Here is a 14,749-nt window from a genome sequence, read left to right on the forward strand (position 1 = left end):
TGGGAACAAACCTCTCCTCTGCCTCCTTGCATTTTGTTGCCACATAGTCCATCATTTCTTGTACTGGTTTTCCTGTCAGTTCCCTCTCCCACTGAATGTCTTGAAAGAAGTTCCTCAAGCCTGAGTAGTTCCTCCTTTTGTAGTTTGGTTTTTCCCACCCTATTCCTGCTGCTCTCTCCACTTGGAGCTCAACTATGTAGTCGAAGCACAGAACCACATGATCACTAGCTCCCAGGGGCCTTTCATACATAATATCCTCGATGTCAGAAATACTCAAGGTGAATACAAGGTCCAGTCTTGCTGGTTCATCCTCTCCTCTCTCTCTGGTAGTGTCTCTAACATGTTGATGCATGAAGTTTTCCAGTACCACATCCATCATCTTGGCTCTCCATGTTTCGGGACCCCCATGGGGCTCCAGGTTTTCCCAGTCAATCTCCTTGTGATTGAAATCACCCATAACTAGTAACTTTGCTCCCCCCATGCGTGCTCTCCTGGCCACCTTGGCTAGTGTGTCGACCATTGCTCTGTTGCTCTCATCGTATTCTTCTCTTGGCCTCCTGCAGTTCTGTGGTGGGATGTACACTACTGCAATTATCACCTTATGTCCCTCAGACTGGATTGCTCCTACTAAGTAGTCCCTTTCGCCCGTGCCATCAATTCCTTCCATTTTCTCAAACCCCCACTTGTTTTTAATGAGCAGTGCAACTCCTCCTTTCCCTCTCCTCCCTCTGTCTTTCCTGAGGATTTGATATCCGGATGGAAAGATTGAATCTGCTATTATTCTGGTGAGCTTTGTTTCTGTGAGTGCTATTATGTCTGGGGATGTCTCCTTGATTCTTTCGTGTACTCATCATTCTTATTTGTTATTCCATCTGCATTTGTATACCATACCTTCAACTTCTTTTCTAAGATTGTGGTCTGGGAGGTATATTGGGGTTGGGGAAGTGGGAGACCTGATAAGGAACTATGGGTGGTTGCTGTGGGGGTGGAGTTTGTAATGTAGTGGGGGGGGGCATTGGATGTGGCATGGGTGTTTTGGTTTAGAGTGTTTGGTTGCACTGGGGTTGACCTGGTTGGGAGGCTTCTATAGGAAGTTGTGAGGGAGGCTGTATTTGATCTTCCTGTGTCTGGGATCTCCTGTCTGTCTTCTCCATCCCGTCTCTTTCCTCCTTTCGCCTTTGTACAATCTCTCTCAGTTTCTGCCTTTCTGCTTGCGTTCTGTCGCGGTCGAGATATACCTTCCTGTATGCCGGCATGTCCCTTAATCGACCTCACCCTTTCATTCTCCCACTGCATATCCCTGTGTATCCCCTCATTCAATTTGATTTCCTCCATTGCAGCATTCCTTTCTTCAGTTTCACTAGCTAATGTACTTGGGCTTTCCCAGGGCTCTGCTATGGTCTGTTAGGGCCTCCACATATAGCTTAGCTCTTTCATTTACTACAGTCTCCGCTGATTTGCTTCTACATGCAGTTTTGCTCCTTCTTTTCCTACTGTCCCCTTATTTGTGACTGAGGTAGCAGTCTCTGTTGTCAATCCAAAAATGTTCTTCAGTTCTTTAGGCTGTATCCTGGGCTCTGCTGCTTTGACTTGCACCTCCCACTTCCTGCTTTCCATGTCTATCCTCTCTTCCATTCTCATGCTAAGTTCTTCTAGTTTCTTTTCCCATTCATGTTCCCTTTTTGTGAGCTCTGCTGCCCATTCTTCCTTTGCAGATTTCTCCTCCTGTCCATTGGTTTTTCTTGTTGCTCTCTGGCAACCCATTTTTGTTTTATCCTGATTGCCTCAGAGTGGGAAACCTATGTAATTCTGTATGTTAGGTTAGTATTGTGTATGTCAGAGTGTGGGGGGGAGGTAGAGGAGGAACTGTGGCTATGTGGGAGAGTAGTGGGGAATGGGAGTGGGAAGGAGGGAGAAGTAAGTGGGTGAGTGGTAGAGGGAGAGGGGGAAGGATGGAGAGGTGGGGAGGGGCAGGGTGAAAGAGGGAGGGGAGAGATTAGGTGAAGGAGTGAGATGTCGGTGGGGGAGGGGGGAGTGTATATGTGAGTCTGGCAATGTGTGTGTGTGTTGTGTGTGTATGTTGTGAGTGTGTGTGTACTCACCTATTTGTACTCACCTATTTGTGGTTGCAGGGGTCGATCCAAAGCTCCTGGCCCCGCCTCTTCACTGATTGCTACTAGGTCCTCTCTCTTCCTGCCCCATGAGCTTTATCATGCCTCGCCTTAAAACTATGTATGGTTTCCGCCTCCTCTACTTAACTTTCTAGGCCATTCCACGGCCTGACCACTCTATGACTGAAGAAATACTTTCTATCATCCCTTTGATTCATCTGAGTCTTCATCTTCCAATTGTGACCTCTTGTGTCTGTGTCCCATCTCTGGAACATAGCGTCTTTGTCCATCTTGTCTATTCCGTGCAGTATTTTATATGTCGTTATCATGTCTCCCCTGACTTTCCTGTCCTCCAGTGTCGTCAGGCCGATTTCCCTCAACCTTTCTTCGTAGGACAATCCCCGTAGCTCTGGGACTAGTCTTGTTGCAAACCTTTGCACCTTCTCTAATTTCTTGACGTGCTTGACTAGGTGTGGATTCCAAACTGGTGCTGCATACTCCAGTATGGGCCTGACGTAAACGGTATACAGAGTCTTGAACGAATCCTTACTGAGGTATCGGAACGCTATCCGTAGGTTTGCCGGGCGCCCGTATGCTGCAGCAGTTATCTGATTGATGTGCGCCTCGGGAGATATGCTCGGTGTTATACTCACCCCCAGATCTTTTTCCTTGAGTGAGGTTTGCAGACTTTGGCCATCTAAACTATATTGTGTCTGCGGTCTATTTTGCCCTTCCCCAATCTTCATGACTTGGCATTTGGCAGGGTTAAACTCAAGGAGCCAGTTTCTGGACCAGGCTTGTAGCCTGTCCAGGTCTCTTTGTAGTCCTGCCTGATCCTCATCCGATTTGATTCTTCTCATTAACTTCACATCGTCCGCAAACAAGGACACTTCTGAGTCTATCCCTTCCGTTATGTCATTCACATATACCAAGAACAGCACAGGTCCTAGGACTGACCCCTGTGGAACCCCGCTTGTCACAGGCGCCCACTCTGACACCTCATCACGTACCATGAATCGTTGTTGCCTCCCTGTCAGGTATTCTCTGATCCATTGCAGTGCCTTCCCTGTTATGTGTGCCTGATCCTCTAGCTTTTGCAGTAACCTCTTGTGAGGAACTGTGTCGAAGGCCTTCTTGCAGTCCAAAAAAATGCAGTCGATCCACCCCTCTCTCTCTTGTTTTACTTCTGTCACCTTGTCATAAAACTCTAGTAGGTTTGTGACACAGGATTTTCCCTCCCTGAAACCGTGCTGGTGTCAATTATACACTTGTTTCTTTCCAGGTGCTACACCACTCTCCTCCTGATGATCTTCTCCATGACCTTGCATACTATACACGTTAGTGATACAGGTCTGTAGTTTAGTGCCTCATGCCTGTCTCCCTTTTTAAAAATTGGGACTACATTTGCCATCTTCCATACCTCGGGGAGTTGCCCAGTTTCAAATGATGTGTTGAAGATCTTTCTTAATGGTACACACATTATCTCTGCTCCCTCTTTGAGGACCCACGGAGAGATGTCTGGTCCCACCGCCTTTGAGGTTTCAAGTTCACATAGCAGCTTCTTCACCTCCTCCTTGGTTATATGTACCTCATCCAGCACTTGGTGGTGCACCCCCCTGTTCTGATTTCCTGGAGTCCTACTGGTTTCCACTGTAAATACTTCTTTAAATCTTGTGTTGAACTCCTGACATACCTCCCGGTCGTTTCTTGTGAATTCCCCATCACCCTTCCTCAGTCTGATTACCTGGTCCTTGACTGTTGTTTTCATCCTGATGTGGCTGTACAACAGCTTCGGGTCAGTCTTGACTTTCGATGATATGTCATTTTCGTATTGCCGCTGAGCGTCCCTTCTTATCTGTGCATATTCGTTTCTGGCTCTTCGGCTAATCTCTTTATTTTCCTGAGTTCTCTGTCTTCTGTACCTTTTCCATTCTCTAGTACACCTAGTTTTTGCCTCCCTACACCTTTGGGTGAACCAAGGACTCGTTCTGTTCTTCCCATTATTTCTGTTTCCCTTGGGAACAAACCTCTCCTCTGCCTCCTTGCATTTTGTTGCAACATAGTCCATCATTTCTTGTACTGGTTTTCCTGTCAGTTCCCTCCCCCATTGAATGTCTTGAAAGAAGTTCCTCAAGCCTGAGTAGTTCCCCCTTTTGTAGTTTGGTTTTTCCCACCCTATTCCTGCTGCTCTCTCCACTTGGAGCTCAACTATGTAGTCGAAGCACAGAACCACATGATCACTAGCTCCCAGGGGCCTTTGATACATGATATCCTCGATGTCAGAACTACTCAAGGTGAATACAAGGTCCAGTCTTGCTGGTTCATCCTCTCCTCTCTCTCTGGTAGTGTCTCTAACATGTTGATGCATGAGGTTTTCCAGTACCACATCCATCATCTTGGCTCTCCATGTTTCGGGACCCCCATGGGGCTCCAGGTTTTCCCAGTCAATCTCCTTGTGATTGAAATCACCCATAACTAGTAACTATGCTCCCCCCATGTGTGCTCTCCTGGCCACCTCGGCTAGTGTGTCGACCATTGCTCTGTTGCTCTCATCGTATTCTTCTCTTGGCCTCCTGCAGTTCTGTGGTGGGTTGTACATTACTGCAATTATCGCCTTATGTCCCTCAGACTGGATTGTTCCTACTAAGTAGTCCCTTTCGCCCGTGCCATCCATTCCTTCCATTTTCTCAACCCCCCACTGGTTTTTAATGAGCTGTGCAACTCCTCCTCCCCCTCTCCTCCCTCTGTCTTTCCTGAGGATTTTGATATCCGGATGGAAAGATTGAATCTGTTATTATTCTAGTGAGTTTTGTTTCTGTGAGTGCTGTTATGTCTGGGGATGTCTCATTGATTCTATCGTGTCACTCCTCATACTTATTTGTTATTCCATCTGCATTTGTATACCACACCTTCAACTTCTTTTCTAAGATTGTGGTCTGGGAGGTGTATTGGGGTTGGGGAAGTGGGAGACCTGATAAGGAACTATGGGTGGTTGCTGTGGGGGTGGAGTTTGTAATGCAGTGGGTGGGGGCATTGGATGTGGCATGGGTGTTTTGGTTTAGTGTGTTTGGTTGCACTGGGGTTGACCTGGTTGGGAGGCTTCTATAGGAAGTTTTGAGGGAGGCTGTATTTGATCTTCCTGTGTCTGGGATCTCCTGTCTGTCTTCTCCATCCCCTCTCTTTCCTCCTTTCGCCTTTGTACCATCTCTCTCTGTTTCTGCCTTTCTGCTTGTGTTCTGTTGCAGTCGAGATACACCTTCCTGTATGCTGGCACGTCCCTTAATCGTGCTTTCTTCTGCAGGATCCTGTTCCGAGTCGATTCTTCCTTGAAGGTAACTTTCTCTTGCCGGATTCCTTTTTTTACAAACCCCCCTATTCTCCGAAAATTTTCCAGCTGGGTCATGTCGTCTTCTCCTATTGCTTTTATGATGCTTTCAATTGCTTTTTTTCCCCTTGTTTTCTTGCTTTCATCTTCCTGGAGCCCATACACATAGACTGACCTCACCCTTTCATTCTTCCACTGCATATCCCTGTGTATCCCCTCATTCAATTTGATTTCCTCCATTGCAGCTTTCCTTTCTTCAGTTTCACTAGCTAATGTACTTGGGCTCAGTGGCCTGTCATTTTCCCTCCTCGGCTTTCCCTGGGCTCTGCTGTGGTCTGTTATGGCCTCCACATATAGCTTAGCTCTTTCATTTACTACAGTCTCCACTGTTTGAGCTTCTACATGAAGTTTTGCTCCTTCTTTCCCTACAGTCCCCTTATTTGTGACTGAGGTAGCAGTCTCTGTTGTCAATCCCAAAATGTTCTTTAGTTCTTTAGGCTGTTTCAGATTTTTCAGTTCCTCTTCTAAACTCTGTATACTGGCCTCTGCTGCTTTGACTTGCACCTCCCACTTCCTGCTTTCCATGTCTATCCTCTCTTCCATTCTCAAGCTAAGTTCTTCTAGTTTCTTTTCCCATTCATGTTCCCTTTTTGTGAGCTCTGCTGCCCAATCTTCCTTTGCAGTTTCCTCCTCCTACCACTTGTTTTTTCTTGTTGCTCTCTGGCAACCCATTTTTGTTTTATCCTGATTGCCTCAGAGTGGGAAACCTATGTAATTATGTATGTTAGGTTAGTATTGTGTATGTCAGAGTGTGGGGGTGGGAGGTAGTGGGGGATCTGAGGCTATGTGGGAGAGTAGTGGGGAGTGGGAGTGGGAAGGAGGAAGAAGTATGTGGATGAGTGGGAGAGAGGGGGAAGGAGGGAGAGGTGGGGAGAGGGAGGGTGAAAGAGGGAGAGGGAGGGATCAGGTGAAGGAGGTGGTGTTGGTGGGGGAGGTGGGGAGTATGTGTGAGTCTGGCAATGTACTCACCTATTTGTACTCACCTATTTGTGGTTGCAGGGGTCGAGTCCTAGCTCCTGGCCCCGCCTCTTCACCGGTTGCTACTAGGCCCTCTCTCTCCCCGCTCCATGAGCTTTATCAAACCTCGTCTTAAAACTGTGTATGGTTCCTGCCTCCACTACGTCATTTTCTAGGCTATTCCACTGCCTTACAACTCTATGACTGAAGAAATACTTCCTACTATCTCTCTGACTCATTTGTGTCTTCAACTTCCAATTGTGGCCTCTTGTTTCTGTGTCCCCTCCCTGGAACATCCTGTCCTTGTCCACCTTGTCTATTCCACGCAGTATTTTATATGTCGTTATCATGTCTCCCCTGACCCTCCTGTCCTCCAGTGTCGTCAGGCCGATTTCCCTTAATCTTTCTTCATAGGACATTCCCCTTAGCTCTGGAACTAACCTTGTCGCAAACCTTTGTACTTTCTCTAGTTTCTTGACGTGCTTTATCAAGTGCGGGTTCCAAACAGGTGCTGCATACTCCAGTATGGGCCTGACATACACGGTGTACAGTGTGTTGAATGATTCCTTACTAATGTATCGGAATGCTGTTCTCAGGTTTGCCAGGCGCCCATATGCTGCAGCAGTTATCTGATTGATGTGTGCTTCCGGAGACATGCTCGGTGTTATACTCACCCCAAGATCTTTCTCCTTGAGTGAGGTTTGCAGTCTTTGGCCGCCTAGCCTATACTCTGTCTGTGGTCTTCTGTGCCCTTCCCCTATCTTCATGACTTTGCATTTGGAAGGATTAAATTCGAGAAGCCATTTGCTGGACCAGGTGTCCAGTCTGTCCAGATCTCTTTGAAGTCCTGCCTGGTCCTCATCAGATTTAATTCTCCTCATTAACTTCACATCATCTGCAAACAGGGACACTTCTGAGTCTAGCCCTTCCGTCATGTCGTTCACACATACCAAAAATAGCACTGGTCCTAGGACCGACCCCTGTGGGACCCCGCTCGTCACAGGTGCCCACTGTGATACATCATTACGTACCATGACTCGTTGTTGCCTCCCTGTCAGGTATTCTCTGATCCATTGCAGTGCCCTTCCTGTTATATGCGCCTGATGCTCTAGCTTCTGCACTAATCTCTTGTGAGGAACTGTGTCAAAGGCCTTCTTGCAGTCCAAGAAGATGCAATCAACCCACCCCTCTCTCTCTTGTCTTACTTCTGTTATTTTTTCATAAAACTCCAGAAGGTTTGTGACACAGGATTTGCCTTCCGTGAATCCGTGCTGGTTGGCATTTATACTCCTGTTCCGTTCCAGGTGCTCCACCACTCTCCTCCTGATAATCTTCTCCATAATTTTGCATACTATACACGTCAATGACACAGGTCTATAGTTTAGTGCCTCTTTTCTGTCTCCTTTTTTGAAAATGGGAACTACATTTGCCGTCTTCCATACCTCAGGTAGTTGCCCAGTTTCCAGGGATGTGTTGAAGATTGTGGTAAGTGGCACGCACAACATATCTGCTCCCTCTCTAAGGACCCACGGAGAGATGTTGTCCGGTCCCATTGCCTTTGAGGTATCGATGTCCCTTAGCAGTTTCTTCACCTCCTCCTCATCTGTATGTATGTATGTCGTCCAACACTTGTTGGTGTATTCCTTGCTGGTGTCCCCATCTGGTCTGTCCCCCCCAGAGTCCTTCCTGTCTCTACTGTAAATACTTCCTTAAATCTCGTGTTGAGCTCCTCACATACCTCTTGATCGTTTCTTGTGAGTTCTGCACCTTCTTTCCTCAGCCTTATCACCTGGTCCTTGACTGTTGTCTTCCTCCTAATGTGGCTATACAGCAGTTTCGGGTCAGATTTGACTTTCGATGCTATGTTGTTTTTATACTGTCGCTGGGCCTCCCTCCTTATCTGCGCATACTCGTTTCTGGCTCTTCTACTAATCTCCTTGTTTTCCTGGGTCCTATGCCTCCTGTACCTTTTCCATTCGCTGTTGCACTTAGTTTTTGCCTCCCTACACCTTCGGGTAAACCAAGGACTCGTTTTGGTCTTCCTATTATTTATGTTTCCCTTGGGAACAAAACTTTCCTCTGCCTCCTTGCACTTTGTTGCCACATATTCCATCATCTCGTTTACTGATTTTCCTACCATTTCTGTCCCACTGAACCTCCTGCAGGAAGTTTCTCATACCTGTGTAGTCCCCCCTTTTATAGTTTGGCCTGTCCCCTTCAGTTCCTGTTACCTTCTCCACTTGTAACTCTACTATATAGTCAAAACTCAGAACCACATGATCGCTAGCTCCAAGGGGCCTCTCGTAAGTGATGTCCTCAATGTCTGAACTGCTCAGGGTGAACACAAGATCCAGTCTTGCTGGCTCATCCTCCCCTCTCTCTCTCTGGTTGTGTCCCTGACATGTTGATGCATGAGGTTTTCAAGTACCACATCCATCATCTTGGCTCTCCATGTTTCGGGACCCCCATGTGGTTCCAGGTTTTCCCAGTCGATCTCCCTGTGGTTGAAATCGCCCATTACCAGTAACTTTGCTCTGCTCGAGTGAGCTCTTCTTGCCACCTCAGCCAGTGTGTCCACCATCACCCTGTTGTTTTCTTCGTACTCCTCTCTTGGCCTCCTGCAGTTCTGTGGTGGGTTATACATCACTCCAATGACTACTTTATGTTCTCCGGACTGAATTGTACCTACAATGTAGTTTCTTTCTCCAATCATGTCCATGCCTTCCATTTCCTCAAATCCCCATTGGTGTTTTATGAGCAGTGCAACCCCTCCTCCCCCTCTACTCCTTCTATCTTTCCTCAGGATCTGATATCCTGTTGGGAAGATTGTGTCTGTTATTGTCTCAGCGAGTTTTGTTTCTGTGACTGCTATGATGTCTGGGGATTTTTCACTGATTCTTTCATTCCACTCCTCATGTTTATTCGTTATTCCATCCTCGTTTGTGTACCAAACCTTTAGTTTCTTTTCTATCATTGTGGTCATGCAAGAATATTGGGGTTGGGGGAGCGAGAGCCTTGGTGGGGGCCTATATGGGGCCGTGGTGTAGGTGGGGTTTGTGTTGATGGGGGTGGGGTCAGAATGCCCATAAGGGACAGCTGTTGGGGTGAGGTTTGTGATATGGGGGTTGGTGGCAGAGGGAACAGTGAGTGGGTTGTAGTATAGGTTGCTCAGTTGCGTTGGGAATGTCGCGGGTGGAGTCTTTTGGTGGGAGATTCTGTGGGGTGTGTTTGCCCTTCCTCCTGTGTCTGGGTCCTGCTCATTTTCATTGCTTCTCGTTCCTCCTTGCGTCTCTGTACCCTCTCTTTCAGTGTAGTCCTTTCTTCTTGTGTTCTGTCGCGGTCGAGGTATACTCTCTGGTACCCCTCTTTGTCCCTCAGTCTTGCTTTCTCTTGCAGAATCCTGGTTCGAACTGATTCTTCCTTGAAAGTTACTCTGACAGGCCGTATCCTTCCACTCGCAAACCACCCAATTCTCTGAAAATTTGTCACCTGGGTCATATTGCCCTCCCCTATTGTTTTCATGATGCCTTCAATCATTTTTTTTCTCCTCCTGTTTTATTTCTTCAAAGTTGGCCCCCTTGGCTTCTTGGAGCCCGTACACAAAAACTGACCTCGCCCTTTCCTCCTCCCACTGAGTCTCCATCTGCTTCCTCTGAGGCATTTTATTTCCTTCCATTGACATGTTCTTGCCTTCAGTCCCTGTCATATCTGAAACTTCTATTCTCAGTGAACTGTCTTTCCTGACCAGCTCTCCCTTGCTACTGCAGTTGGCTGTTAGAATCTCTGCATATAACAAACCTTCATTGTCTTCGGACCTGTCGTTTGATCTTAGTGTGCTCATCGTCTTTTCCCTGACCCCACGTGGGTCTGATAGGGCCTTCGTGTACGGCATGTCTCCGTTGTTGCTTACCATCCCCTTGTCTGCGCCTGACTTTGAATTTCCTGATGTCACATCTGAATTGTCATTTGTCTCTCTAATCTGTTTCAGGCTTTGTGTGTGTGTGTGTGTGTGTGTGTGTGTGTGTGTGTGTGTGTGTGTGTGTGTGTGTGTGTGTGTTGTGTGTGTTGTGTGTGTGTGTGTGTGTGTGTGTGTGTTGTGTGTTGTGTGTGTGTTGTGTGTGTGTTGTGTGTGTGTGTTGCGTGTGTGTTGCATGTGTGTGTGTGTGTGTGTGTGTGTGTGTGTGTGTGTGTTACAACCCAGGATTCCAAATGGCCTGTTATCCCGGGTGTAATGGGAGCAAAATAAACACAGCAGAAAAAGTTTAGACTTATATTATCCTTCACCAATTTAGAACAGCAATATGTACACTATGTACAGTGATAAGTATAGTGCACTCCACGGTAAGCAAGGCAGAAATAGAAACCTCAAGATAGCAGACCGTGCTTCAACCAGCTCTAGAATGGGAATGACAAGGGCAGACAGGAGAGTGGTACCCACTTAACCTCTGCAATTGCCAAAACCATCTTCTAATTGGCTAGAACCTGGTCACTCGTTGAACGACGGGGCCCCATCATCAACTCTTAGCAACCTGGTTCGCTGGTTGGGGGAGATAGCCTGTAAATGAGGGTGTGTACATGCGCCGAATAAAGGTTACGTACTCTTTGCATGCCACAACTCCACCCCGAGAAGGCTCAGGATTAGGCTGCCACCTCCCAGTGGTAACCGTGCCGCCATGGCACAAAATAATGGGACTGCCTTTCCTTTCCACCATCCAACTCTTGGATAGAGCTCAGCTTTTCTCGTGACAAAAAGCCAAACCCTAAACTCAAAGTGAGACAGCAGTCAGTCAGGCTAGCATAGGTCCAAGATACAGGCGGATGGCAGCCCGCATCCCCTCAATAAAAAAAAAAACCCACACCAGGGGATAAAAAAAAAGCGTGAAAAGGGGTTACCACAAATAATATAACATCCTAACCTAAATAAATAAAAATATTAGACTCTAGATAAAGAGTCCGCCAACACATTTTCTTTGCCGGCAATATATTTAATTCTGAGTGAGTATGGTTGCAGTCTTAGCGTCCAGTGCATGAGCCTTGTGTTGTGGTTCTTCATGGCTTGGAAATATACTAGAGGATTGTGATTACTGTACACTGACCACCTGCGATGTCTGGCCCACAAACATCGAAATGCTCCAAAGCCAGTACCAGCGCGAGGGCTATTTCAATGGTAGAGTAAGCCCTCTGATGTGGCTGGAACTTGGCTGAAAAGTATGCTACAGGCTGCAACTCCTCATTCTCGTTTTGTAATAGTACTGCCCCAACCCCAGACTCACAAGCATCAACCTGTAATGAAAAAGGTTTGGAGAAGTCTGGAGACAAAAGAATGGGTGCAGTACACAATAATCTTTTTGCTTTATTAAAAGCAGTGTTACAGTCTGAGGTCCAATTAAAGGGAACTTTGTGACTGGTAAGAGAGGTAAGAGGGGCTACAATATCTGAGAAATTCTTACAGAATCTTCTGTAAAATCCTATCATGCCTAGGAAACGTTGAAGAGATTTCCTATCATGAGGAACTGGATAATCTTTAATAGCAAGAACTTTAGCAAGTTTAGGTGCAACTTTACCACTACCTACTTCATGGCCTAGAAAAGTGACAGTGGCCTGGCCAAAGGAAGATTTAGATAAATTAACTGTTAAATGGGAACTCTTAAAGGTCTCAAAAAGAGCCTTAAGTCTAAGTAGGTGTTGAGCCCAAGTATCAGACACCACAACATTATCATCTAGGTACGCTGCCGTGCCTTCAAGTCCTTTAATAGCCTGATGGATAAGTTTCTGAAATGAAGAGGGGGAATTTTTCATTCCGAAGGGGGTAACTGTGTATTGATAATGACCTCCTGGAATTACGAAGGCAGAGATTTCCTTCGCCTTATCCGTCAAAGGTACCTGATAGTAGCCTTTAAGGAGATCTTGGACACAAAAGTAGCCTTACCCACAAAGTCAATTACGTCATCCAGACGAGGAAGAGGGTAAGCATCTGTAATTGTGACCTCGTTCACTTTACGGTAGTCTGTACACATACGAAACCCTCCATCAGCCTTCTTCACAAGGATGCACGGTGAAGCCCATGGACTAGATGACTCCTCCACTAAACCATGCTTTAACAAAAATTCTACTTCCTGCTGACTTAGCCTCTGCTTTTCAGGATTAGCTCTGTAGGGGGAGAGTTTAATTGGTTTAGAGTTTCCCACATCTACATCATGGTAACCTAACGTACATTTTTTCGGCACATCCGAAAAAATATTAGGATATGACTGTAGAAGCTCAGTTAAATTTGTTGCTTGCATTTCAGATAATCCCTCCATTAAAGGGCTAGGATCCTTGAGGACAGAATTTGAAAGTTTAATATTAATTTCAGAGATAGAGTGCAAAGAATCAGAGTCGTCCTCAGAGGTAGAGGACAGAGTCATTACTGGGACTTTATCTGGTGTATGAAAAGATTTTAATTGATTGATGTGGTAAATTTTAGTTTTTGAGGTCTTATCAATGGGAGCTACCACATAATTTACATCAGATAATCTACTTACAATCTGCATAGGTCCCGTAAATCTAGCTTTCAAGGTGTGGCCAGGTATAGGTTCCTGCACCAACACCTTGTCTCCTGGATGGAAGGAGCGGAATTTTGCACTTCTGTCATACCTCTGTTTCATCTTACTTTGAGCCGTCTTTAGGTTAGCCTTGGCTAACTGACGTGCCACCTGCAACCTTGAAGACGGGTTGTAGAGTGTTGAGCTAACGTCTTCTCCCATCCATCCTTCTTTGAGCACCCGAAGAGGACCTCGTACATTGTGCCCAAAGATCAGCTCAAACGGACTATACCCTGTAGACTTGTACCGTCTCTCGTACTGAGAACAGTAACAAAGGTAGTGATTCATCCCAGTCTGTAGGAAAGTGCATGCAAAAAGTTATCATAGTTTTTAACGTCTGATAGAATCTTTCCAAGGCGCCTTGGGACTGAGGATGATAGGCAGTGGATAAGTTGTGGATTATCCCTAACCTAGTTAATACTTCCCTAAATGCTTTGGCAGTAAAGTTAGTACCTTGATCACTTTGAATAGTTTTAGGAATGCCAAAACAAGAAATGAATTTTGTTAAAGCTTTGAGAATAGCTTTAGTATTAATACTGCGCATGGGAATTGCTTCAGGATATCTGGTTACTTTATCCATAATCGTAAATAAATATTGATTTCCAGACTTTGACCTAGGTAGTGGACCTACACAATCTATAATTAAATCTGCAAAAGGTTCTCCATCAGCAGGTATAGGTTGGAGAGGTGCAGGTTTAATGTAATGTCCAGGTTTCCCTACTTGCTGACATTCTCGGCAACACCTAATATGATTCTTCACGTCTTTCTTTAATTTTGGCCAATAAAATTCTTTTGTGATTCTATACAAGGTTTTAGTAATTCCTAAGTGACCTCCTAATGAAGTATTATGAGCTATATTTAATATTTGAGGTCTATACTTTGTTGGAACCACTAACCTGTTAAACAATTGCCGGCCCTCTATATCCTTACCAGTCTCAGCGCAGATCAAATAATCGTTTTTAACTTCATATTTGACCGGATGACCCAAAGAGGATTTACCCATGGCTGCCTGAAAAGCGAATTTTAAAGAAGGGTCCTTTCGTTGTTCCTCCTGGAAGGACAGTCCCTCAGGCATGGAAACAGAGACATCTGGCAATCCTGCAACCTGGGAATAGGAAGGCTTGATCGGGGTCTGTTCACTTGATTTACGAGGCTCCGGCCGGTGTGCCTCATAAAACAACGTGGCTATTCCGAGATCGGAGTCGTCCAAGGATAGGTCAACATTCTCTCCAGACAACCCTTGGGATGTTGCCCGAGTTATGGCCAACACCGGAGAAGAATTACTCATAGGTTCAGGACACGCACTAACAGTAGAAATGTTATTACCCAGTAATAACATGGCATCTTTCAAGGGAAATCCTTTTGAGACACCTACAGTCAAGTACCCAGTGTAATATTTGCACTGTTCATAAATTTTATGCAAAGGGACAGAATATATAGCTCCTCCAAATGCTTCTAATAAAACAGAGGAATTCAAGGAAGTGTTCTCTGAAAGGGGTAATATTCCTTCTCTTACAAGTGAGCAATATGCTTCAGTATCTCTAAAGGGCTTTACTTCAGTTGTTTCTGAGTTTTCCTGAAGGGAAATAAGACTCTTGCAATAATAAGGGGCCATACCTTTTTCTACTTCTCTAGGGGACATGTTACTAGGGATATTAGAGATTTTCCTAATGGGTTGGGGTTTGTGGGGGCAGTTGGGACGGATATGACCT

The sequence above is a fragment of the Cherax quadricarinatus genome, chromosome 25 (genome assembly GCF_038502225.1).
Source record: "Cherax quadricarinatus isolate ZL_2023a chromosome 25, ASM3850222v1, whole genome shotgun sequence".
Classification (NCBI taxonomy): Eukaryota; Metazoa; Arthropoda; class Malacostraca; order Decapoda; family Parastacidae; genus Cherax; species Cherax quadricarinatus.